A 22399-nucleotide genomic window follows, 5' to 3' on the forward strand; every position below is an offset into this window, starting at 1 on the left:
CCATTGATAAGCCCAAAAAATTGTTTCAAAATCATCCAACACAGGTTCAATAATGGACGCCTGTTGATCGATCTGGTGGACATCGCTCAATGTTGGTCCAACGAAGGATTTGCATTTGATATTTTCTTCTTCATCATGACCAAAATCTATAACTATAGAATGCTCTACACGATGTGAGACAATCTTCCACATTATTTAAATTTACATTTGTTGTTCCCTCTAAACCGATCAGCATTTATTAATAATGCGAGATTTCTTTGCCGACAATTTTGATAATAGATGACTTATATGATTTATATGAACATATTTATTAACAGTTCGGTTCGCTCAAACCAAAATGCTCTCTGTATTTTCCATGGAAAATATTTGTTTTCTGTGGAAGATCGGATATACGAAAATCAAACCATATTTTAAATAAATAATTTTAAATATAAAAAAAACAATTTTCGCAGTCGGAAACAATTTGTGTTGAATTATTCCCGACCGGATTTTGGGTGTGGATAGTTTTAAAATCCCATGACGTTTCCCGCGGTTTGGTTTACACTTCATAAAAAGAGCCATTTTTGTGTAGACTCATTTCCCGTACTGGAATTTGAAATTCCAGGTTCCATTTAAACTACACACGGTAATCACAACAAACTTTATTATAACTATGAAGTACGCATTTTGGTGGGAAACTGGGACTACCCATAAAATGAATATATTGCTTTTACTCTCTCTTGTGTAAACAGAATGTACGTCAGAATCTGCATACTTTCTACTCCACACAACAAAGTAAAAAATGCATAGTTTTGATTCTTTCAACAAAGTATAAAATGGGTAATTTATACTCATGCCTGCAAATCTAAATGTATAGTTTGTACCACAGAAAACAGACGTTTAGGCTAGATTAAAATTTCTACAAAACCTGTGTAAACTTTCAAATTGATAAACGTTGGAAATCCGTGTTTCACTATAGGGATCTTTAATTTGGAAAAATTGTGCCAGTTTTTCATATGTATTGGTAGCGGATGTCCTTACGAGTACACTCATATCATTCTTAAACCTTAATTATTATTTTCTGATTTTTAAATTTAAAAAAAACCAAATGAAATTTAACCAGCAAACTGACAGTTGTCCTACTAAATGACGTATCTGCAAATATCTCGTTCGCCTCATTGTTAACCGGGACAGCACCCCACACAGCATGATCTGGTACTTTGTCAATCCGCTAGCAGCCTGCCATCCCAAGTTTCATCTGCAAACTACGGTAGATCTGATAAGACAACCTATAGAGTCGTGCAAGTTGCATGGGTTTGGATGTGTTATTGTCCCAAAAGGAAACAAACTAAAAAAAAATTTCAATAGTTTCAAAATATTGAAAAGGACTGAGATATTAACTCACGGTACTAATCTGCATCAGAATATGCCTTAACCCGCACACCCCTAAAGATCCCTATTGTCATCTGCGCAACTGTTTGCACGGTTAAATAAAACAACCTGCAGAATAAGTTCTTTTAACTTACTTTTGAGTTGTGCGTCGCTTTCGCACTTATTAGTGTTGTCAAAAACAAAAAGAGAGATTCGACTCAGTCGAGGTCTTCCGTGGAGGAAGGTACTTTTGAGTTGTTTGGGGTGAACTCAAAATTAGGTAAATTCAACTTAAATTTGAGTATAAAAAACCTATCAATGAGTTGTAATTTTTGCCGTGGTTAAATGGAAACTACCTTCAACACGGTTTACCTAATTTTAAGTTCCCCCACAATACCACGAGATTGAGTCAAAGGAACTCAATTTTAGGTAGTTTTTCGTTTCCGTGTGCTACACGTGTTTGACAGCTGCATGCTAAGGGGCTATACACTAATTACGTAAGGGAATATGGGGAGAGGGGGAGTTTCAAAATATCTTACGAATTCTTATCTAAGGGGGAGGGAGGGTTTGTCCAACGACACGACCTGAAACTTAATGAAAATTGCCAAACAAAAAGTGTTCATGTTATTTATCGCCAGGCTCCGGCACATTGAGTTACCCCTCGATACGCAACATAAAATAATTTCTCCAGCAACACTTTTTCGTTTATTGGATTTTCAGTTGCTGAGCAACCGTATGTAATGTTTACAACTTCTGAAAATCCATCCTGCGGAACTGTGAAAATTGTTACCGGTGAGAAGAACTTGGACCGCTGGAGCCATTCCAGATTGTGTTAGACTCACGAGTGACGAGCGGTCGCTTCTATAGTAATTCTTCCCGTATCCAGTGGAAGTTTTGTAATTTTTATTATCTATTTGACCAATCGGTCGAAGAATAAAAAATCACTCGGTCTTGAACAAGAAGATATATTTCATCGGATTGAAGTGACCTAAAAAAAGTCACCGGAAATGTTTTAAGGGATGAAGCCAACTCAATCAAGGCCCGTTGATACTTGGAATTGTTAATTGGCGTTAGGTTTCTTTGGAAGGCCACTTGGTCATGTGACATACAGATAATTTAAACACACAGGATTCGCTGTGAGGAAATAATAACTTGTGTTTCGTCAGCCGATTACAACTGCCAGGAAATGATCAATGCCCTGCGATATACGAAGAGCGATAGAATTGAAGCCATAATCACCCAAAATGCAAATCACGCAAAGATTCGTCTGAATGCGGTTAAAAGAATCTACGGTTGAAACTGTTGCCCGCTATTACGGGAAATGAGTGTTCCAAAGAAAGATACGAATGAGATTTCGTTTGTCGACTGATAGTAGAGTTTTAATTTCTATTTTTAGCAAACCGCCCTTCAAAGGTAAACGTTGGTCTAGCAGGGAAAATTCATTGCCAAATGCAACCAAAATCGCTTCAGTCAAGGCTATCCGATCAGAGCGCGAACTATCGGATAAGATTCACTCTTCATGCCACAACGAACTGATAATGACATTAGAAATAGATGGAATATAAATGAATCCGAAGCGTGCACAAACAGAAAACGTCAGCAGTAAAATAATAGAATAGTAACACATTTTTCGTTATAAAGTTTATCTTTCTAAGTTTTATTGATTTCGCAAAAAAGAAAACCTTTGTCACATACACCAAAATTGTACCGAAAGTCACCAGTATGATGGGATACACGCTACGTTTGCGCTTGCCACACAAGGTGCACTTGAACCCTTTTTCATTTACTTCGTGGCCGTGACGAGAATTCGCCAACTTCGCCACATACTTTTACATTCATTCGTCCGTACGACAGCGCATGTGTATGGGTTAGTAGTGTTTTCAATACATGATCTTTGCCAGGTACGGTGCCATTGAACTGCCTCTCACTTTATGAAAGCACATGTGTACGAGCATACGGTTCACTCGTATGATCGCTCACTCGTTTGAATGGTATTGGTTTCTTCGAACATGAACCTGCAGAACAATCACCCGTATGAAGACAAACGTGTACTTTAAGATTGCTCTTGGACATAAAATATTTGTCCCACAAAAAGCATGTGTACGGTAGCTCGCGCATGAGCAGGTACATCTGTAACTTATGGGAGATTTTTTAGCAAATGCATTGTTTCATAACGTGTACTTTTACCGGTTTTCGTTAATTCGTATTGAATAATGCAGGTCCACAGATATTGTAATTGAAGGACCATTTCACGAGATGTATCCGGACGTGTTTACCACTTCCGGAAAAAATCGTTTTTCTCAAAGCTCACATTTGTGTGGTCTTATGGCATGAGTGAATTACATAAGATATGCTTGATGAATTCGTACAAACCAGACATCGATTAGCCGCTAAATTCTGGGGTCCACAAGTTTAAGGTTGAATCCAGATTGCTGAAAATAAAACATTAACGCACTAATCAGATAATTTTGGGGAAGATTTCCTATTTTTAGTAGCTTACAGTTTGTTTTGTTGTCAAATTGCTTTTTTTTCCCTGTGTAACCAGGGGTTGTTTGAAAAAATAACAACAGATTATTCAGTGTTGCTGGTTTAATGCATTTTCCAATCAAATGTCACATTTGACATTACCAGTTACCTGAGTCACTGAGGGGTAGTCATATTCGCGATACAGTTTTGGAATGCCAGTGTCTAGTCGTGTCGTTGGTTTGTCCTTTCTTACGTAATATCATAAAACAAGTATGAAAAATGAAATCAATATGGAAAATATTATTTTCATAAGAAAAGGGTCCTATTTCTTATTTCTGCCATGAACATGTCGATGGTGTTGGAGCAGTTACAGCAATTTCTTGACTCTTGATGGTACATTGTTCTGTTCAGGAACTCGAGTCACCATATACCTTACAAGTTAGGAAGTGTTGATACCGTGTTATTAGGCTAACATCCTTTTTTCAAATTTTCGCTTCCGCAAGGTAGCCGGAAAATGTTCTGTCATGTGATTGTCAAAGATCTTGTAGACCGAATATTTGCAGAGTGTGAACTGTATTTGACATCTACGAATTTATTCGGAATTACAGTAGATTCAAGTAGAGCCCTAACGTCTGTTATCTGTGGGTTTTACTTTCTTGAAAAAGTAAAAAATACCAATTTGGTACTTTTTAGAAGAAGTCAATTATACGTAAATACGGTACAATTTTTGTTTTTCTATTTCTTTGCGAGAAGTAAAAAAATAACTTTTATTTATCTAATTTATTTAAATTCAGTCAATATTTAGAGGTCATGTGCCGCAATCAACTCACGCATGCTAATTGATTGACTGAGAGTCGGTAGCTGTTATTTCTAACTTTGTAACATATATATATATATATATATATATATATATATATGTGTGTGTGTGTGTATGATTTATAAGGAGGTTTAGAGTTTTCGTCCATTTTTCTCTGCTTTTGACAAATAATCGCGGAAATAAAAGAGAAACGTTATTTACAACACGAACACTTATTCGAAAATGGCCTCAGGTCGAAGTGTAAATTTTTTATTCTCTGTGAGATATACTTTTTACGCATTTTTCTTCCTTGTTGACATTCTCTAAAATGCGTAAAACATACTTTTCGTTCATAATTAAAATCTAATAGCGTTTTGTTGTATAAATGGTATTCTCAAAAATATGAGAAACATGGTCATAAAATGGGTAGTTTAGATCTATCGTGAACAGGATTCCAAATCCCGTGACGCGTTTTTCAAACAGTAAACTAGCCTTTAAACCCAGTTCCGGAAAACGTCATTGATTTTAAAAAGTCTTCCACCCTGATTTTGCAGCACTAACATCTGCACTAGCAAATATTGCCATGAAAGCAAATTGCCTCTGCAAGTAAAATTAAACGTCAAATATCTCGCAGTAAAAGTCATATCGTCGCTCAATCGCTTCTTTCAAGTGCGGGATGAAATGTGAGCGGTGTACAAAAAGAGAAAAAGGAAAACAATTGAAAAGAGAAAATAAGTAGGAGACTGTTCGTGTTCGACGTGAAGAAAATTTGATCCGCCAGCTTCAAACGACGGAAAAAATTAAATATTGTGCATAATCGAAGTGCAAATCGCTATAGGGCCATTGCTTCCCGGGAATCAGTTTCGCGTTGGCTGGCCATAGAAGGAAATACTTTTGGCAGGTCAGGTCATTTGCATAGGTGTTAGCTGGAAATCAGAGCCCATTGAGTGCGAATGAAAAAATCGCAGTGGAATTATTGAAAAATAGTGTCAGCAAAAGAAAAGCCTGCTTCTGAGGTATCTATGTAACAGTGAAAGAAGGAAAATACCTTCTATGCGGTGGTGTTGTGTCCGAGCGACGGTCCTCTAATTTGAAATTTGCAGGTGAGTTGGCTTTTTAATGGAATAAGGGCCCGTACTTATTCCCCCATTTACCACAACGTAGAACCATACCTTTGAGACACCCTTTCATTACAATAGTGTAACATACCTACATACAGTAATATATGCACTCATACCTGCCACAGAAATAAAACATGTTCGCCTGGAGGAAAGTTGCGTAAAGGGTTTTTATTAGTAGGATTTTTATTGCTGGCGAGAATTTTGTTTATAATTCGTTGTTGCGCTTTTCCCTTGGAAATACATCATGGTGATCTTAAAAGACTGTTCAGATTATCGATAAGATTAAACCTAGAGTGATGTTTTGGGTTCATACTGGATTTTGTTCCTTCCCTCGGGGCATTCACAAACTTCAGAATTGGTCAATGGCATTGTTCAATAATGAGCTGGAGTGATCGTCATATTGGTAGTTTCAAGCTGGATTGTGACAACTTTCTTCAAAACTATTGATTTATGCCTGCAATATTGATTTATGCCTGCAATATTGATCTATGCCTGCAAATTGATTCTTGTGCGATTGCGAACATTAATGGAACATACAAATATCTTCCTGCTGACGGCACTCACATTCAGCAAAAAACAAATATTTGCTGATAAACGAAACATCTCAATGGAACAAGTTACACGACGAAAATAAAATCAACCATAAACTGCATACAAACTAGCACAAAGCGATTTTGACTAGATTCACCGATAACAGTGCAATATTATAATTTTATAATGAAATATAAAATATGATAATCTACCATGGTTAATACTTAAATTTTATGTGGTTTTCCTTGATCTGAGCCATAGCTTCAAACTGACGCGCTATTGTAAATCGTTTATAATTACAAATTAAATTATAAGCTTACTAACAACTCATGAAAATAAGCACTTCTTTGTTTGAATATGATTAAAATTGCGAGGGATTTTTTCGGGTTTCTCTGGGTCAACTTATTGAACCGTCTCTACCCCAATTTTTTCGAGAGCTCGGTTTATAAAATATGAGTGATTTTCTAGAACTCTGTTAAAGAAATGAAATGAAGTATGTTGAAAGGTTTTGAGCTGGGGTAATATTCGACCTTGTTTATTTACTCAAGATTTTTGATAATAATTTCATGCTCAGTGGAGTGATAAGTCATCGAATGATTAGTATGCAATACTGCATGTAATATTTACGCGTGTTATACACTTATGATACCAAATTCTCTGTAAACTAAACCCGTACACGTCATAAAGTACGTATATTAAAACTCTTGCTGCTCAAATATGTGTTGTGCAATTTTAAAACAAACTTTGCGAATCCGTAGATATATGTGATGCTTCATACCACTACATAAGCCAAATATTGTAAAACCAATAATATGGAAAATAATAATGTATTTTCCTGCCTAAAACATCTAGCAGTTCGTACAAAACTTTTTTTTTTAATTTTACAACTTCAAAGTCTAAAGTTTAGAATAATTCGAAGAACTCAAAATATATTGCAATTACATTTACGCAATGTATTTTAATATAGAAGTTTTGTGGACCAGTACAGTAAACTCAGTACTTCGTAGAAGCCTATGTGAATCCATAATTTAAAATCACAAACTTCTAGACGTTTTATTAACGTAAAATAATCTGAGGAGAAGTGTGCGCCGCGCCACCGATTTCAGGTAAAAATCGGCGGCGCTTCGGCGCCGCGCCGGCGTGCTTACTATTTTTATCTGCAATCGTCGGCGCGGCGCGGCGCACACCTCTATCCGATAGTAGAACAAACCGTGACAAAATAGGGAGATACCTAAATCATCATTCGTGAAGCTAGTGAGGGCATTTTACATTTTGCACCATCATAAATTTTCGATATGTATATAACACTCTTAGCGTGCAATTCACAACGAATTTTGTACACATACGAAAGTGTATGACATATACAAATATAATGCTTATTGTTTAGTACCAATTTGTTGATGACATCACTTTACTAAGGCCGAAAATATTGTTATCAGAAGTTTTGCATCATTTGGATAAATGAGGTCGAATATTTTCTTCGGATCAAATTCTCTCAAAATTCATCGTTTTATTTCTTTAACAGAGTTCTAACAGAGAATTCTTTATCTTTTATTAAACAAGCCCTGTAAAAAATCAGAGCTGGGACGGTTCAACAAGTTGACCCAGAGAAACTAAAAAAATCCCATTCTACTAAAAATTGAATAACTTTCACAATTTTCATCGGATTCGAACAAATAAGTGTTTATTTTCATTGGTTATTAGCAGGCTTTAAGTTTCTCCAAAATGGACTTCATCTTGCCGAAAATCTGCATCAACCGCTAATTTTTCTTTAAAAAATGAAGGAACACTAAGAAAAAGTTCAACAAACACGTAAATAACGTCAGAACCATTAGTCGCTCTAAAATAAATTGTTCAGAAGACCAATAGTACTTCCTTTCACGTTTTAAATTAAGAATAATATTTCATATCGGTTCGCTAGAACTGAAGATATTTGGATTTTACTGAACGTATTTTTTTATTTTAAGGGAGAAATTATTTTTACTATAACTCGAAAACTGTTCTGCCATATATTTCATGGACTTCCTTTTCGGACTCAGTACACAATTTTACATTAAAAATGGAGGTCATATATTGAAGTTCAGATTACCAATGAAAATTTTATGCATTTAAGGGTTAACAATATTTTCTAACAAATTCAGTGTAGCAAGTAAGTTTTAGTTTATAATCAATTTATTTTTAAGTAGTTCAATCAGTTTAATGCACGTTTTAACTCCACTCCGTTTCGGTTTCCATCGAGAATGATGACAGTTGTCCGCTTCCGCTTGTAGGACATCGACCAGATAGCGCCTGACAACCTATACCCTCGTGGTGTATTTGCGAGTGATCGTACAGGGCGCCCAGTATCCAACACCGTCTTTATGCATGAAAGGTTCAAAACCTAACTATAACTAGTCCAGGTGTTTCGACTTCGTCTCTTCAGAACCACGGCCCAATGCACCGAGCTGACGCTAGTCCACAGCTAAGACAAGACGTGACAATAGAGGAGCCGTTTTTGTTCCAATTTTACGTCAGAATGGTCCAGCTCCTGATTGGTTGATTCTGACTTTTTGCACCGTACGCAATGTTACTGCAGGGATATTAAAATTACGTTTGGCAGTGCTGCTATATTTATGGTAAAAGATTCTCATTACTTTTGACAAATAAAATTAGTATCGTTAAAAAAGTAAAAGTGACTAAATTGAACTGAAATTGTGGTGCGGCAAAGTGAAACAAGTAGTTATCATGCATTTAACATATACGTAGTTGATTAACTGTAACAAAAATAAGACAGTAACCGCAATATAATCTAAAATTATTCAGAAAATGGCTTCATCCAACCTTACTAAACACCCATGACATGGAAAAACGGTGCCCTCCATCAATATAGTGGATTCAAGATAAAAAACATTGTCAGCATAAAATAAATTAACAAAGCTCCATTTTCATTAATAAAAATAGCAACACTGTTTGGAAGATTTCGGCAGAGTGAAAATGTGCGAAAAGAAGAATAGGAAAAATAAGAAGCCGATTGTCACGTCTTGTCTTAGGTCCACAGTGGCTCGGCTTAGAGCAAAAGGTGGACTAAAGTCAAAACTTTGTCGTATCAGTACAAATAAGACGGTTTTATGTAGTTTTGGCACGTTCAATTCGTTTTTGATGTTTAAATGCAATAAAAACAAACATTTACTGATCATTAGGGTGGCTCAAATATAGTTTTTTCTCGTACGGTTCATAAATTATTTTAAAAGTAACGGTTGTGCACTAGGCTCGTTTCTGATATTTAAACTGGCCAGAAAAAAACTCATTAGGGTGACTCATAATAATTATTTTGATTTAGTCGCTCATAAGATTATTTAATTATAATGTTCGTGCGCTGAATTTGTTTTTAATATTAAAAAATTAGAAAAAAATCCCTTTTCATTAGCGTGTCTCAAAAATATTTATTTTGTCGCAGCGTTTAATATTTTAGTAGTAATGTTTATGCACTGCATTCTTTTTCGATGTTAAAACATATTAGAAAAAAACACTAATTAGGGAGGCTGAAAAATAATTACCTTATCGTTAAGGTGCTTTATTTTTTGTTAATTTTGGTACGCCGCATTCATTTTTGATATTCAAAAGAGTCAATTTCAATCTCATAAGGGTGCTTTAAAATGTTATGTTTTAACGATTCAAACGAGATGATTTTGAATAAATGTAGAACGTTGAATTTATTTTGACGTAAATGGATAAGCAAAAATAACTTTACCAATCAGTAGTTTGGTCCACGCATAATTTGTCATGGTTCGAATTTTTTGCCCGTGTGACTGTTTCAAATAGGTGTTTTTGGTAGCAGGAATTAAGTAAATGATAAAGTATTTCGGGGTTTACGCACGTTTACGCGCATCCACTGGAAAAGTCTTGAAATGATTGAGGCTTCTTGCAACCTTTGCATCGATTCGGAAGCGATTAAGTAGTCTTCTAGCCAGTCTTTGAATCTTACCGCAAAATATTTCGATTTCCTCGATGCCTGCTCAATTTTTTTCAGCACAGATTTTCAGAAAATTTGAAATTCCTGGTTACCCTCTACAGGAAAGTGATTCTAATGAGTGAAAAACATTTCGCTAGTTGTACGCTCACGCAGGGTAGGAAGTGTTTGATTTACTTCGTAAATCCAGTTTCTTTTTAGACTTAAATATGTTTGATACGCAAGTACACAAATGGAGAAATTCTTAATTTAACCACCTTTCATTTTTTATGCAATGGAAGCACTGCTTCACTCGTTCACCCATAAGATGGAACAATATAACACAAATTCTGACCAAAACAGCATTACTAAATGAGTATAACGAAGTAAGCGTGAACTCAGCTGTCTATATTGAATTTTACAGCTACTGCGAAAGAAGCATGAAATGATTCCCCAGAAACATTCAATGACATATTTCAACATGTTGAAACATTTAATAAGTTTTAAACAAATTGAATGGATATTATCAACACAGAGAACAGACATTCATAATCGAACAAATATATTAATAGAACGTGTGTAAACATTTGAATTAATATACGATAAAACACTAGCGCCATCACACCAATTTATCCCAACTATCCGTCAAATCCATTCCGGAACCAGTTCGAAATCCTGAATGGTTCCAGTATGTAGTCTGGCTCAAAGAAAACAACCGATTCCGACTCAATCGGTTGATGCATTTGAGCTGGAATCTATACTGAATCCACTCAGAAGTCCGAATCGGTTCCAGAATGGTTTGACTGGGTTGAGGTAAAACCGCTGTCAATCCAGTCGAACTCAGCCATTAAAAACATCTGGTGATATCACAACTTCCTTCGAAACCGCTAGGGATTTTTACACAAGTTGAATTCTGTAGATGGGTGGGGGACATGTAGATCCTACTAGTTGTCGACTCTTTTGATCGTGAGTATGAGGCTAGTTCAGGAAAGGAGTGCAGGACTGGCACCTAAGAGATAGTTAATTATTCAGGATTTGTTCTTATGATTATTAAACTCGATCAAGCACACCGGCTCTCAGAAATGATAAGCAACCCTTTCGGGTCGGTGTGATCTGTTCGAGTCGAACCAGGCGGACATTCGTTTCGAGCAAACTTTATGTGGATAAATATTGCTTACGCATTTATTGGCAGAGATTCTTTTTAACGAAATCCTAAAATACCTTCACTTGTATAGCTACTCAGGATAATAATAATAGAAAAATTAAGGGTTTGCCTGGTCCATAATGTAATGAATATGTATATTGACTAGAACAGGGATAATCGAGTTATGTTATAAGATAGAGAAGAAACAGCACAGTTGTAGGAAAAGTATTCGCGAGTAAGGACTAATAATACTGCTAGTATGTTTACCGTTTCAATTAATAGTCGATTAATCCGCTTCGGACCTAGGAGACAAAAAGGAGATTAGGAAGAGACAGAAGCGGATTCAATGCGAAATTTGCCAATATGACGTTGACCTCAAGGCGATGGTAGGATGATTTTCCATAGGATGACAGACTAGATGACACGACGTTACACGCTCTAAACTTGCGCCAAATAGTTTGTATGTATGTATGAATGTAAGCCCGTATGTATGCCTGTATGCATGGATGTGTATAGGACCAATGTATCCCTGAGCAACATGGAAGGACACCTCTGAGCCGCCAAAACGCTCATGAGAAGCCGGGTGCGCGGTCATAGGTGTGACCATAAATCACTGCACACACTGTCAAGTGCAACGGATAGACGGTAGGTGTACAGTTAATGCACATAGGCTGCAGAAATAGGTTGTTGAGACAGCCCGATTGCACACTGATAAATAACAATAACAAGTTGAATTCTGTAGATGGACATATGTTCTCTGTGTTATCAACATCAACAGTAACTACTCTTTCCACTCAGCTCCCCTCGTTTGAGCGCTTGTATCAACTTCGTTGATTATCCTCTCAATATTATTTGAAATCTGTGCATGTCGTCATGTCATTATTCTAGCTATAAATTATTATTGAAATTTTATAACAATAATTACCACTCGTCTCCATTTGCAGTTTTTTTTTAATTTTGATTGCTTATCGCAAGTTTTCGCAAAATTACCCTGGGCTCATGTGAAAGAGAAAATTAAAAGTATTCAAATAGTGCGATAGCGGGCATTCGCGGGCGTCGTAGTTGTTATAGCTTTAAAAGTTCGTGCTTTATTAGTTATCCTCACAAACAGCTATTTAAACAATGAATAAACAAACTAGTAACTCATTTGTGGTAAATTTACGATGTAAGTTAATCAAACGAATAATTTTGCTGAAGTAAACTATGCCATAAGAACAACTGTTCTTTCGAAAAAAAAATATAACCGGATAAAGTTCGTGTGATCAAATTATACAAAAAACACCGGAGTTACGACCTTCTAAAAGCTGTGAAAAAATCATTTTTCATCCAAATAGCTTAAATTATTGCGAAATGGTCTCTGGCACATAAGCCAACTCAAGAAAAATATTCATGAACATATCGCGTGACCTTCATATCTGGACTTAAGTCCGGGCTCGTCCTACTGTGTAGTCCAAGTCGTTTAGTGTGTTCAGAAGTAGTGTATCCAATTTTGGACTAGTGTCAGCCCAGTGTATTAGTCAAGTGCCGTGATTCTGAAGAGACGAAGTCGAAACGCAAACACCTGGACTAATTATAGAAAATGATAAAAATCTTTCGTCTGGATACACCGATAAATATCTCTTTTGAAAACATCTTAATAGTTTGAGTAAATTTTATACTTTTTTTATAAGAAATGTAAAAAGGTACAAATTTCCCAAACGAATCAAAATTCCGTTAAGAGAATCCATTCATCTGCATGTTAGCACATGCTTACATACAGTGATACAATTTCTAAGTAATCCGGATAAGACATTAATATTACAAACGATTTAGTCTTGTGCGCCAAATAAAAAGAAAAAGCAGAAACGACGGCAGCCATTTTAGCTGCCAGCTTGTGACTCTTCACGATGTCCTTAAAGCGCATATGAATTTCTGTATGACGAATACTGCGTTGGCAACCAATCTCACATAATGTTGCTCCTAGAAACACTATCTAATTTTCTACAATTTCATCAACTTTCATTATTTCTTTATGGATTTCATAACTTACTACATGACCCGATTCAAGAATTCATAGGTTACTTCCATTTTATGTTATTAGGATGGACGTAAAAATGTCTTTTGGACATAATAAAAATGGCGATTTTGATAAAAAATTAAATATTTTTATAAAAGTTTAAAAGAAAAGTAACATTCTGTGAACAAAGTTTAAACGATTTTCGTTTTAGACTACAGTAATACGTGTCTTTAGGATCACACCCAGCTCGAAAGTAGTCCTATACATAAGAATCAGTAGGTAGGGTGGTAGGGGTACAAAGATTTTCCACACTTGTCCATGGAGGGGAGGAAGGGAAAATCAAGGTATTTGTGCCCACGTGATATAATAACGGCCCCTTAGGACGAAGATTTTCCCTTTTTGAACAGTTTTTATCAAATATGGTCACTTATTCGAAAATTATATCATCGACCCCTTTCTCTCTATAAGCTGGCAATAAATTCGAAGAATATAATTTTCGTGCAATTTTCAACGTTTCTGCTAAGTTGACTATACTTACAATAGTATTTAAAGTGCTAAAATTTAAGAAATAGTGAAATTCTGAGCAGATTACGAACTTTTTGTCGCGTTGTTTTGCTGACATCCCCGTTAATATGGTTTTATTTCCTTTTCATGCCACAAAATTAATAACGCCCGTTGACATCTAAGTACTAGTGCCCGCCGATAGATGACATTTTTAATTTTTGGCAATAATTGCAAATTAAAATTATTTTAATCATAACAGGGAGGTTAGCGGCACAAAAAGAAATGTTGACACCGTAGTGGTCTTATTGTTTTGCCCGTAACTCTACGGATTTTTTTTTTTGCTTTCCATATTCTTGTATATCATTTTTATGACCTTTAAGCAGTATAGGAAAATATTATTTTTGAAAATTTGCAGTGCAGTATATTTCTTTTAAATATCGTGTGAATTATGTGGATTATTTATTATTATTAAGAATTTTAATTCGATTAAAAGATGATGTTAAAAAGCAGATGTAAATTTTGAAGATCACTCTTGGAAATAACTTGAAGCGTGCGATTTTCTTTTGACTAAACCTTATTCGTGCATCCACTTCAACAACCTATGAAAGGGGGATGTGCTTATACACACTATTATAAAGGAAATCAGTATATATGTCCTTAATAATGACTATCAAATTGCTTCCAGGTCCTCCTCGTCAGTTACGTTGCAACTTGCATACTATTGCAGCGAACACTCTGTCAACGAAGTTACTCGTTCTGACATATTTGCACATTGCATCATATCGGCCCTGTGAGAAGTGTGTTTTCCTTCGTTTTTCACAAATCGTGAACCGTCATCGAAGACGACTGCTCTGGTGTTTCATCTGTGTCACCACATCTGTTGCGCTTTTTGGTTGTTTCGTTTTGTCTACTAGAGCTTTTAGTTTTTTTTCGCACGGCATTTGCGCTAGTTTCAAGAACCGCTTTTGCTGATTTGTCATCCGTCTGATGTAGTAGTCTGGAACTGAATAACTGAAATCGATTAGCACAATAGGCTGCATCAGTGTTCAGAAGTTTACATCTCACACACCTATTATCTGAGCACTCCCTGTAATGACTCCATATGTTCGGAGTAGAACTAGTCAAACACCCTGGAGTTGCAAGCTCAGCACTTGCATTAACCATCACCACGTACATACCATACGTATACACTATACTTGTTTATTTTGCTCTTGTAGGTGCAACGTAAACCGAAGAGGTTGATAAAAACTAACTTGAAAAAACTACTAAACACTTGAAACAGAGTATCACACCAAGAAAACATTAATCTCGAGCAAGAACCAGTACAGGTTAAATGTACCTCTATAAGTGCCGAGTTCTCTCCCTTGCTGTGGGCGTGTGTGTCGCAAAAATGTAGGTGAACCTGCTAGTGTTGCTTTTTTAAATCGTTCATTCATTCGATTGATTGCACTCTCACAAGCGATCGACATCGTTGAGGGAAAATAGTTACCGCACATTTCATACAAACATCAGCAATGAATACAGAATAACAGTAACATAGGGTGTTGAGCCTAATTTCGCTGTTTTCTCAACGTAATCATTTCAAGCATTCCACTGATTTGAACCTGTTAGTAAGACTGTCGTTCACTATCTTGGTTTAACCAATTGTCTAAAATCGATTGTATGCCGAGTATTCAACGAAACTGTGCGGTACTCTGACTAATAGGTTTAAAATAGCAAAATCACCCTACATTACGTATACTACAAAGTCACAAAGTGCCACAGACTCGCCGTGGGGTAAGAGTAGGTACGTACTACATACTGAGAAATAGTGGAAAATTCTATTACTTTGTCCGCGAACGGGCAATCGTTCGGCCAATTATTTCCGCACGCCGAAGAAAAGTTTGGACAAATTTACGTTCTCTACTAGCGAAAACAATAGCTCTCGTCAGAGATAATCCGATGCGGTATTTTGCTGCCATCGAGCTATCATTGAATTTCTTGAGAGTAAAGAGAGTGAAAAAAACTTTGAGGAAGTGTGATATAATCGCCGATATTTGCAGTCTGTCCGGGAAACCGATCTATTTCGACGTTGGAGCAGTTTCCGGGTAAAATTTTTGCTGCAGGCAATGCTAAATAGTAAATCACACATGATTCTACTACCCCTTTCGACGGAAGCCAGACCTTCCTATGTCACCCTTGTACCGGACAATCTAGTAATTAATCGAATGTATTTCTTTTCTTTTTTTCAGCAGCGGTAGCAAATTCCAGACCAACTCGATTGGCACCGGGGAGCCGAAAACAACCAAAGGCAGCAAACTGCCGCCAAAAATAATAGTCCGGACACATCAAAACACTGTGGGATCATCAAACGATTTTGTTTTGCGAGTGTATCAACACGAAAGGGTGAAATACGAGAGAAACAAAAAGGCAGCGCTAGTAAGCAAAAGTGTCCAATTCGTGCGAGTGAAGCAAATTGCTGCAGTGTATCGTGAAAGGGAAAAAAATCTTGTGTCATAACAAAGAAAGAGAGCAGTGTTGTGTGCGCGCGGTTGAAGGGAATTCGTAATTTGTGATCAAATAGCAAACTTAGCAACGAGAATGTAAATCGACTGTTCATAGTGGTGTGATATGGGCATACAATGTTTGTCACCGACGTGATATATGCGTGCGATTTTCAATGAAGTATGATTTTGTAGCATACACAACTGAAGAAGTGGGAACATTTATGTGAGATATATATTCGAGTATCCAGACAGAACTGTTTTAGTACGGATAATATAAATAAAAAGGTGAGATTTAGTTTTATCTCTACTTTAAGCTTTTTCAGGTATTTCTATGAATAACGCTTGGTAAACATCACATTAAAAATAAGTTAACCGGGGGGCAAACAAAATATAAACATTTATTTTTATATCCTTCGATCGTTCTCGTGGACGTTTCCGCAGGGTTGAGCTGTTTGTTTTACTTAAGGAATTCAAGTAAATTGAATCAATCAAAAGTTCATATAAGAAATGGATTCTTAAGTTTTTCGTTTTACATAATTTTCCGAGCAGTACAATTTCTAATAGCGGTTTAATCAGTTTCTTAATTCCCTAAAAAAGCTTGAACTTTCTCTAAGAACTTAAAGTGAACATTAAATAGTACATTTAGGTATTAACTTTTGGTTGCTTGAATAGTTTTCGTTACGTCGTGGCGGCACATGGACCGACTTTACACAAAAGCATGACAATCGGTCAAATATGACCCTGCTTGATAACAATGTACAGAAACAGGATTGCAACATTTTACTTATGGACTTTTGGAAAATATTCTGAAATCAATCCAAAGGTGCTCACAAATGTAGTGTGCGTCAATGTATTTATTTATCTCAGATATGGTTTTCTCTGACATTTTTTCTATTGCGTATTTTGTATACAGTAGCCTGGCGAACGTACATTCTGTGCATATTATAATTTTTCGAGCTCTAGTGGAAACTTCAGCTTTGGTTAATCGCTTGTGCTGAAGATTTGTAGATTTTTTTGTTTGGTACATGATAATAATTCGGCTCTGTTCCGCGTACATCTTCAAAATCCTTGCATTTTTTCCCATCTTGTTGCGTAATAGGTAGTCACATCAGAGAAATTCATTTGATAGTCGTACGGAATCACGAAACGTATAGGAATCATCAGTTCATTTTTGCATTTTTTAATAAAAAGGAAGCCTATGCAATCACTCTGAAACTCGACTTTTTAAGCTACACCCGGGTGTAGGGTGTCATACACCACTAAATTCAGTTCGTCGATATCTGAAAATGTCTGTATGTTTTACAGTATGGTTAAATGGCTGCATTGGGGCACTAGGCGGGATTCACTTTTGTGCCTAACCACTACTAACAGTCCTTACTTTTCTTCCTTCCTTTTGTTCCACGAGACTGCATTGAAGCGTTATATTGTGGGGAGGCTGATTCGGTCTTACAACAAAATGACTCATTAGATCATACATTAGAGCGGTTTAGTGGGCCATTTGGCTCCCGTTTCTGTGAACCATTTAGTTCCTGTTTTCGCGAGCCATCTCAATGAACCTTTTATTCCTTGGCGGCGGAATTTCTTCCGATACTGATGCCCGTTGCGTGAGCCATTTAGCTCCCAGTTTTGTCGCAATTTACTCGGATAGTCTATACATCCTACCCAAAGGAGCAACCAGTACTTGGCAGTGTTGGTTCGGCGATACCGGATGAAGCGTAGCTTCTGGTTCGCTGCTTCCGGTTCGCCGAAAACTCGACGACCCACCGCTCGCGCTTCACTCGACCTACTCGATCTTGTCCCTGACGGTGAAACTAGTCTGCTCACATACTTCGGTCCGGCTATTCCAAATGGTTCGTTGTGCTCAGTACACTGGCGCCTCAAGCAAAGGTGTGGTTGCCCCCACAGCTTTTCCCTTACCATAACCGTCGTGACTTTAAAATTTCAAGTCGATGATATAGTCTCCGACCGCGATTTTCACCTGTTGCTATTTTTGGCTGCTAGTCAACATCAACTCTGTTTTATGACAGGTAATCGTCTCCATGGCGAATGCCTCCACCTCTTCTAGTGATTCTCCGATTACTTGGAGCACCACGTCATCCGCGAAACCGAAAAGCGTTACATCTCTGGGAAAGTTCAGCTTCAATACTCCATCGTACACTGCGTTCCACAGGGTCGGGCCGCGGAACGTAAGTCGTAGTTGTCATTCTCCCTTGTCTGTCTCGTAGATAAGTGTCCAGTACTAAAAGCAGCTCTGTAATATTCTGCAGATGCTAACATATCCGGGTTCCCTGATAAGCCCCAAACCTGTTTTCAGAATCGGGTTTGCGGCTTATCCTGGGTCCTTCTTCACTTTCATGGCTTTCGCCATCTCGATCAGCTATTTGTCGGTAATTCTAGCTTCTTCTTCTCCATGATCCTCCTCTTCACTGTATTGCGAAGATTGGTTCATGTTGCGGAGAAAACCTTTCGATGGTGAACTCCATCTTCTCCGGGAATCTTTCAGGTAGTGCAGATGGGCCTTTTATCTTTGCCATGCAAACTCCGTAGGCGTCTCATCGAGAATCCGCGTTGGCTTTGTGCAAAGCTCATCAATAAGGCTTTCTTGTACAGACTGTTTTGTTGAGAGCGGTTTTTGCAGCTCGTTTCCATCTTTCGATGTCATTACGACCCCTCTAACTTCTCCAAGCTCGGAGGCAACTTATACGTAGATCGGTAATCGTCGTATTGTACCCGGCGATCGTTTCCCGGTTTCCATTTCTCGCAATACACGCCTTTGTTAGTACTGCCGTTAATTCGTTCGCATTTGGGTTGAAGAGGATGCCCTCAAATTTAAGTTCTTCGGCGGATACGTCCTTGTGAATGATGACTGTTTTCCACCTTCACTCGTTTATATATCTTCCATGTTATTAAAACCGTGTCCTGTTAGCAATGCTGCGCCAGATCGCTTGATGGTCGCTGTAGGTATATCCTCGCACACTTTTTAGTCCATTTTTGCTGTCACTTGGATACAAAAATTGACATTGATAATGGATTCCCGGCTCTCCCTGCGGTAAGTTCTGATAGTACCTTTGTTTGTATGATCTACATTTAGCTGTGCAGGAACCTTCTTGGTCGCTGATGGCCTGACAAGGTTCTTTTGATTCCAGCGTCTATTTCGACAATTTCGCAAGTTACTGGTGCTTGGAATATTTCAGAATTAAAGTCTGGAAAACAGCTTATTCGATTTTCACAAGTTTAGTCTTAAATGGACGGTTTAGTAACAGACTTTGATCCGGTGAAGTTCATAAGAATCGCACAGGCAGCTGCGGAAATACGGTATGAACACTACGATCCTATATGCTATCTTTAAATGTCAAAAGCCTTTCGGTAAATCTTATGCATATTGAATATTGAACCACATATAAATCTCCAGGAGTCTGATTTGAATTCAGATTGTTTCTTTATCGAAATTATTTTCGAATGCATTAACCGATCTCTATCGACTGTTGCGCTTAAAATGGAATCGATTCAGAAGTAGGTCTGCATTAGCCTTCACAGGCGGGCCCTTTCTTCCGCGAACAGAAAACGTTTCGTTTGATGTTAGAATGGATCGACGATTTTATTCAGACGTCGTATCTACCCGAGAATGGTCAAAATAAAAAAAATCATGGGATGGCAATTTCCAAAATTACCATAATAGTTTCCCATGATGAAAAGCAAGGGTGACATAATTTTTAAAAAAGATTTTAAATGGCCCTATTGCTTTTTTATTCGGTTGATTGCTAGTACTGAACCTCTAGATCCCACAATATTTGTAGTCATACTGAGCTTTGTTTTAAACAGCCATGCGTTTCACGCGCGTATTTGCTGTAACACATTCAATCTATTGGCAACTTTAATAGGGGAGCATGTCGTTTGGCATAAGGTTATTTGGCATAAGTACATTTGACATAGCCGTATGTGACACATGGTTTCGTTTTGCATAATGTTCATTTGGCATAATGTACATTTGGCATAATTATGTATGGGTATATTATCATTCCGCATTCAATTTGTGTGCAATAATTATACGGCTCTATCATAGCTGACTGTGCTACAGTTCTAAGTGAAGATATAAAATACAGCTAATTCAGACATTTCTTCTACAGAAGACAGACCAGCAAAAGGAAAACCAACAAAAAATCTAAATAGAAAAAAAACAAGAGTGAAAAAGAGCTAGTGCCATAACTAAACAATATCGAACGTTTTTGCGACAGAGAAATGAACAAATTTCTTCGTGCTGAGGAAATCTGTAACTGTCCTTCGATCCCTTTCGCAAATGGTAAAATATCAAACCTCATACATAACTGAAGTCATCATTCCACTCAGACGAGACCATGCGTCCTCCTCACGCAATCCAGCACCGTGGGTTTATTCCCTAGTTTGTCAAACAAGCACCAAATAAACATAGAAATTAGTCTGCTCAGCCCAAAGCAATGTCAGCCCGATTGGCAACGTCCGGATACGTCTTCCCTTACAATATCATCAAAGCAACGAATATTTAAAAATGCATACCAAAAAATATGAGTAACTTTGAAAATGATAAAGTAAAGACTACAACTTATTTGCAACAAAATAAAAGCGGAAAAAATAGTTACGTAACCAAAGTGGCTCACTACACTGTTGACCAATCATCCAACAAAAAAAAACGTGGACGACAAAAGCTGACCACCGCCCCAATCCGAAGCGAACAGTTCCTGGGTTTGGTTTCACACTGATGGAATCAGCACAAATCGTCTTATTTTCAATAGGGCTGGAGAATGTTTGTATTAAGTTGGTAATGGTCGTGGTCGATTAGTGATCGTATCTGTACGACGAAGATGATTTGAATCTTAGGATTTCACTCAACCACTAACGGCAGGGACCAAAGGTAACTCAAACTGGCCTCAGCCTGAGGGATGGCAGGGTGGCGATTCCCGGAAAAAACCTGGAAAATCAGGGAATTTCAGGGAATTCTATTTGACCTGGAAAAACCTGGAATTTTCAGGGAATTTGTAATCAAATCAGGGAAAAATTTCGACCTGGTGTTAATATTTTTTTATAAATGCGACTGGAAAGTATTGGCTCAAATATTCAGTTGAACGCACTTACTCCCCTCAACACATTTTATACTAGGGAGAATCACAATATTTGATCCATCTCATAATTACAACTTCTCACAACAATGGTTGTATGGGTCATTCCCCGTCAGATTTACAACCAAAATGTGAATTCCTTCGATTTTTTTTCTTGCATTCTTTAGCAAAAAATAATTGACACGTATTTTTTGTTTTGGCTGAATATGATACTTTTTCCAAGTTATTAGATTTTTAACTTTTGAAGTTTATAAAATGGAACATTTTTCAATCACTGATAACTCGGAAAGTATTTGATGCATGGAAAAAAAATTATTTACAAAAAGTTGTTTTTGCATGAGCTTACCGAAAAAAAACATAAAAAATATTTTTTGTTATATAACTTATTATAAACAAATTGATTTTTTTAAAGTTGGGCCGATTTTAAATATTAAGAATCATGTTTAATTCTTTTTTGTGAAAAAATCTGGAGTGGGTATCAGAATACTATGCGAGATATTACAGTATAAACTGAAAACAAGCCAATTTTACACTAAACGACCGACGACAGACCTGTTATAATTGTATTATCTCGTGAAGTACTTGGAGATCCAATCCGAAATTTCTACCGAATCTTCGCAATATAATTATAAATGATTTCAAAAAATAATAACAAAATGTTTTTGGCTCAACTTTAAAAAAAATTGCTTCTAGTATTTGTAGAATACATAAGTTACATAGCAAAAACAAATATGCATTGTAAAAACAATTTCGGTGAGCTCATGCGAAAAGGAAACTTATTATTTAATATTTTTTATACAAATTGAATATTTTTTAAGTAGAAGATTCTTTGATTCCAGCGGATACTGAGTAGGTGTAATTGCCTACGGGTCCGCTACCCCCCTTTTGGCCTTTCATACAGTGGTATGCTGAATGCAGAATTGTAACGAAATTTGAGCGTACTGTTAAGTGGAGCCGCATGCAGAGCAAGACTCGAGCTAGGAT

At 37.0% G+C, this 22399-nt stretch overlaps 1 protein-coding gene across 6 annotated transcripts in view; it reads left to right on the forward strand.

Moving 5' to 3' along the window:
• Nucleotides 1–22399, forward strand: part of LOC131677500 (serine-rich adhesin for platelets) — a 74295-nt gene that overhangs the window by 11837 nt on the left and 40059 nt on the right. The window contains exons 1-2 of one of the 6 annotated variants that reach the window (XM_058957347.1): nucleotides 5317–5715; nucleotides 16068–16607. The gene's annotated coding sequence lies outside the window, so the exon portion shown is untranslated. Of the gene's footprint in view, nucleotides 1–5316; nucleotides 5716–15656; nucleotides 15955–16067; nucleotides 16608–22399 lie in introns of those variants that run through there. The other 5 variants (XM_058957348.1, XM_058957351.1, XM_058957349.1 and 2 more) reach the window with 5 other exon arrangements.

The sequence above is a fragment of the Topomyia yanbarensis genome, chromosome 1 (genome assembly GCF_030247195.1).
Source record: "Topomyia yanbarensis strain Yona2022 chromosome 1, ASM3024719v1, whole genome shotgun sequence".
NCBI lineage: Eukaryota > Metazoa > Arthropoda > Insecta > Diptera > Culicidae > Topomyia > Topomyia yanbarensis.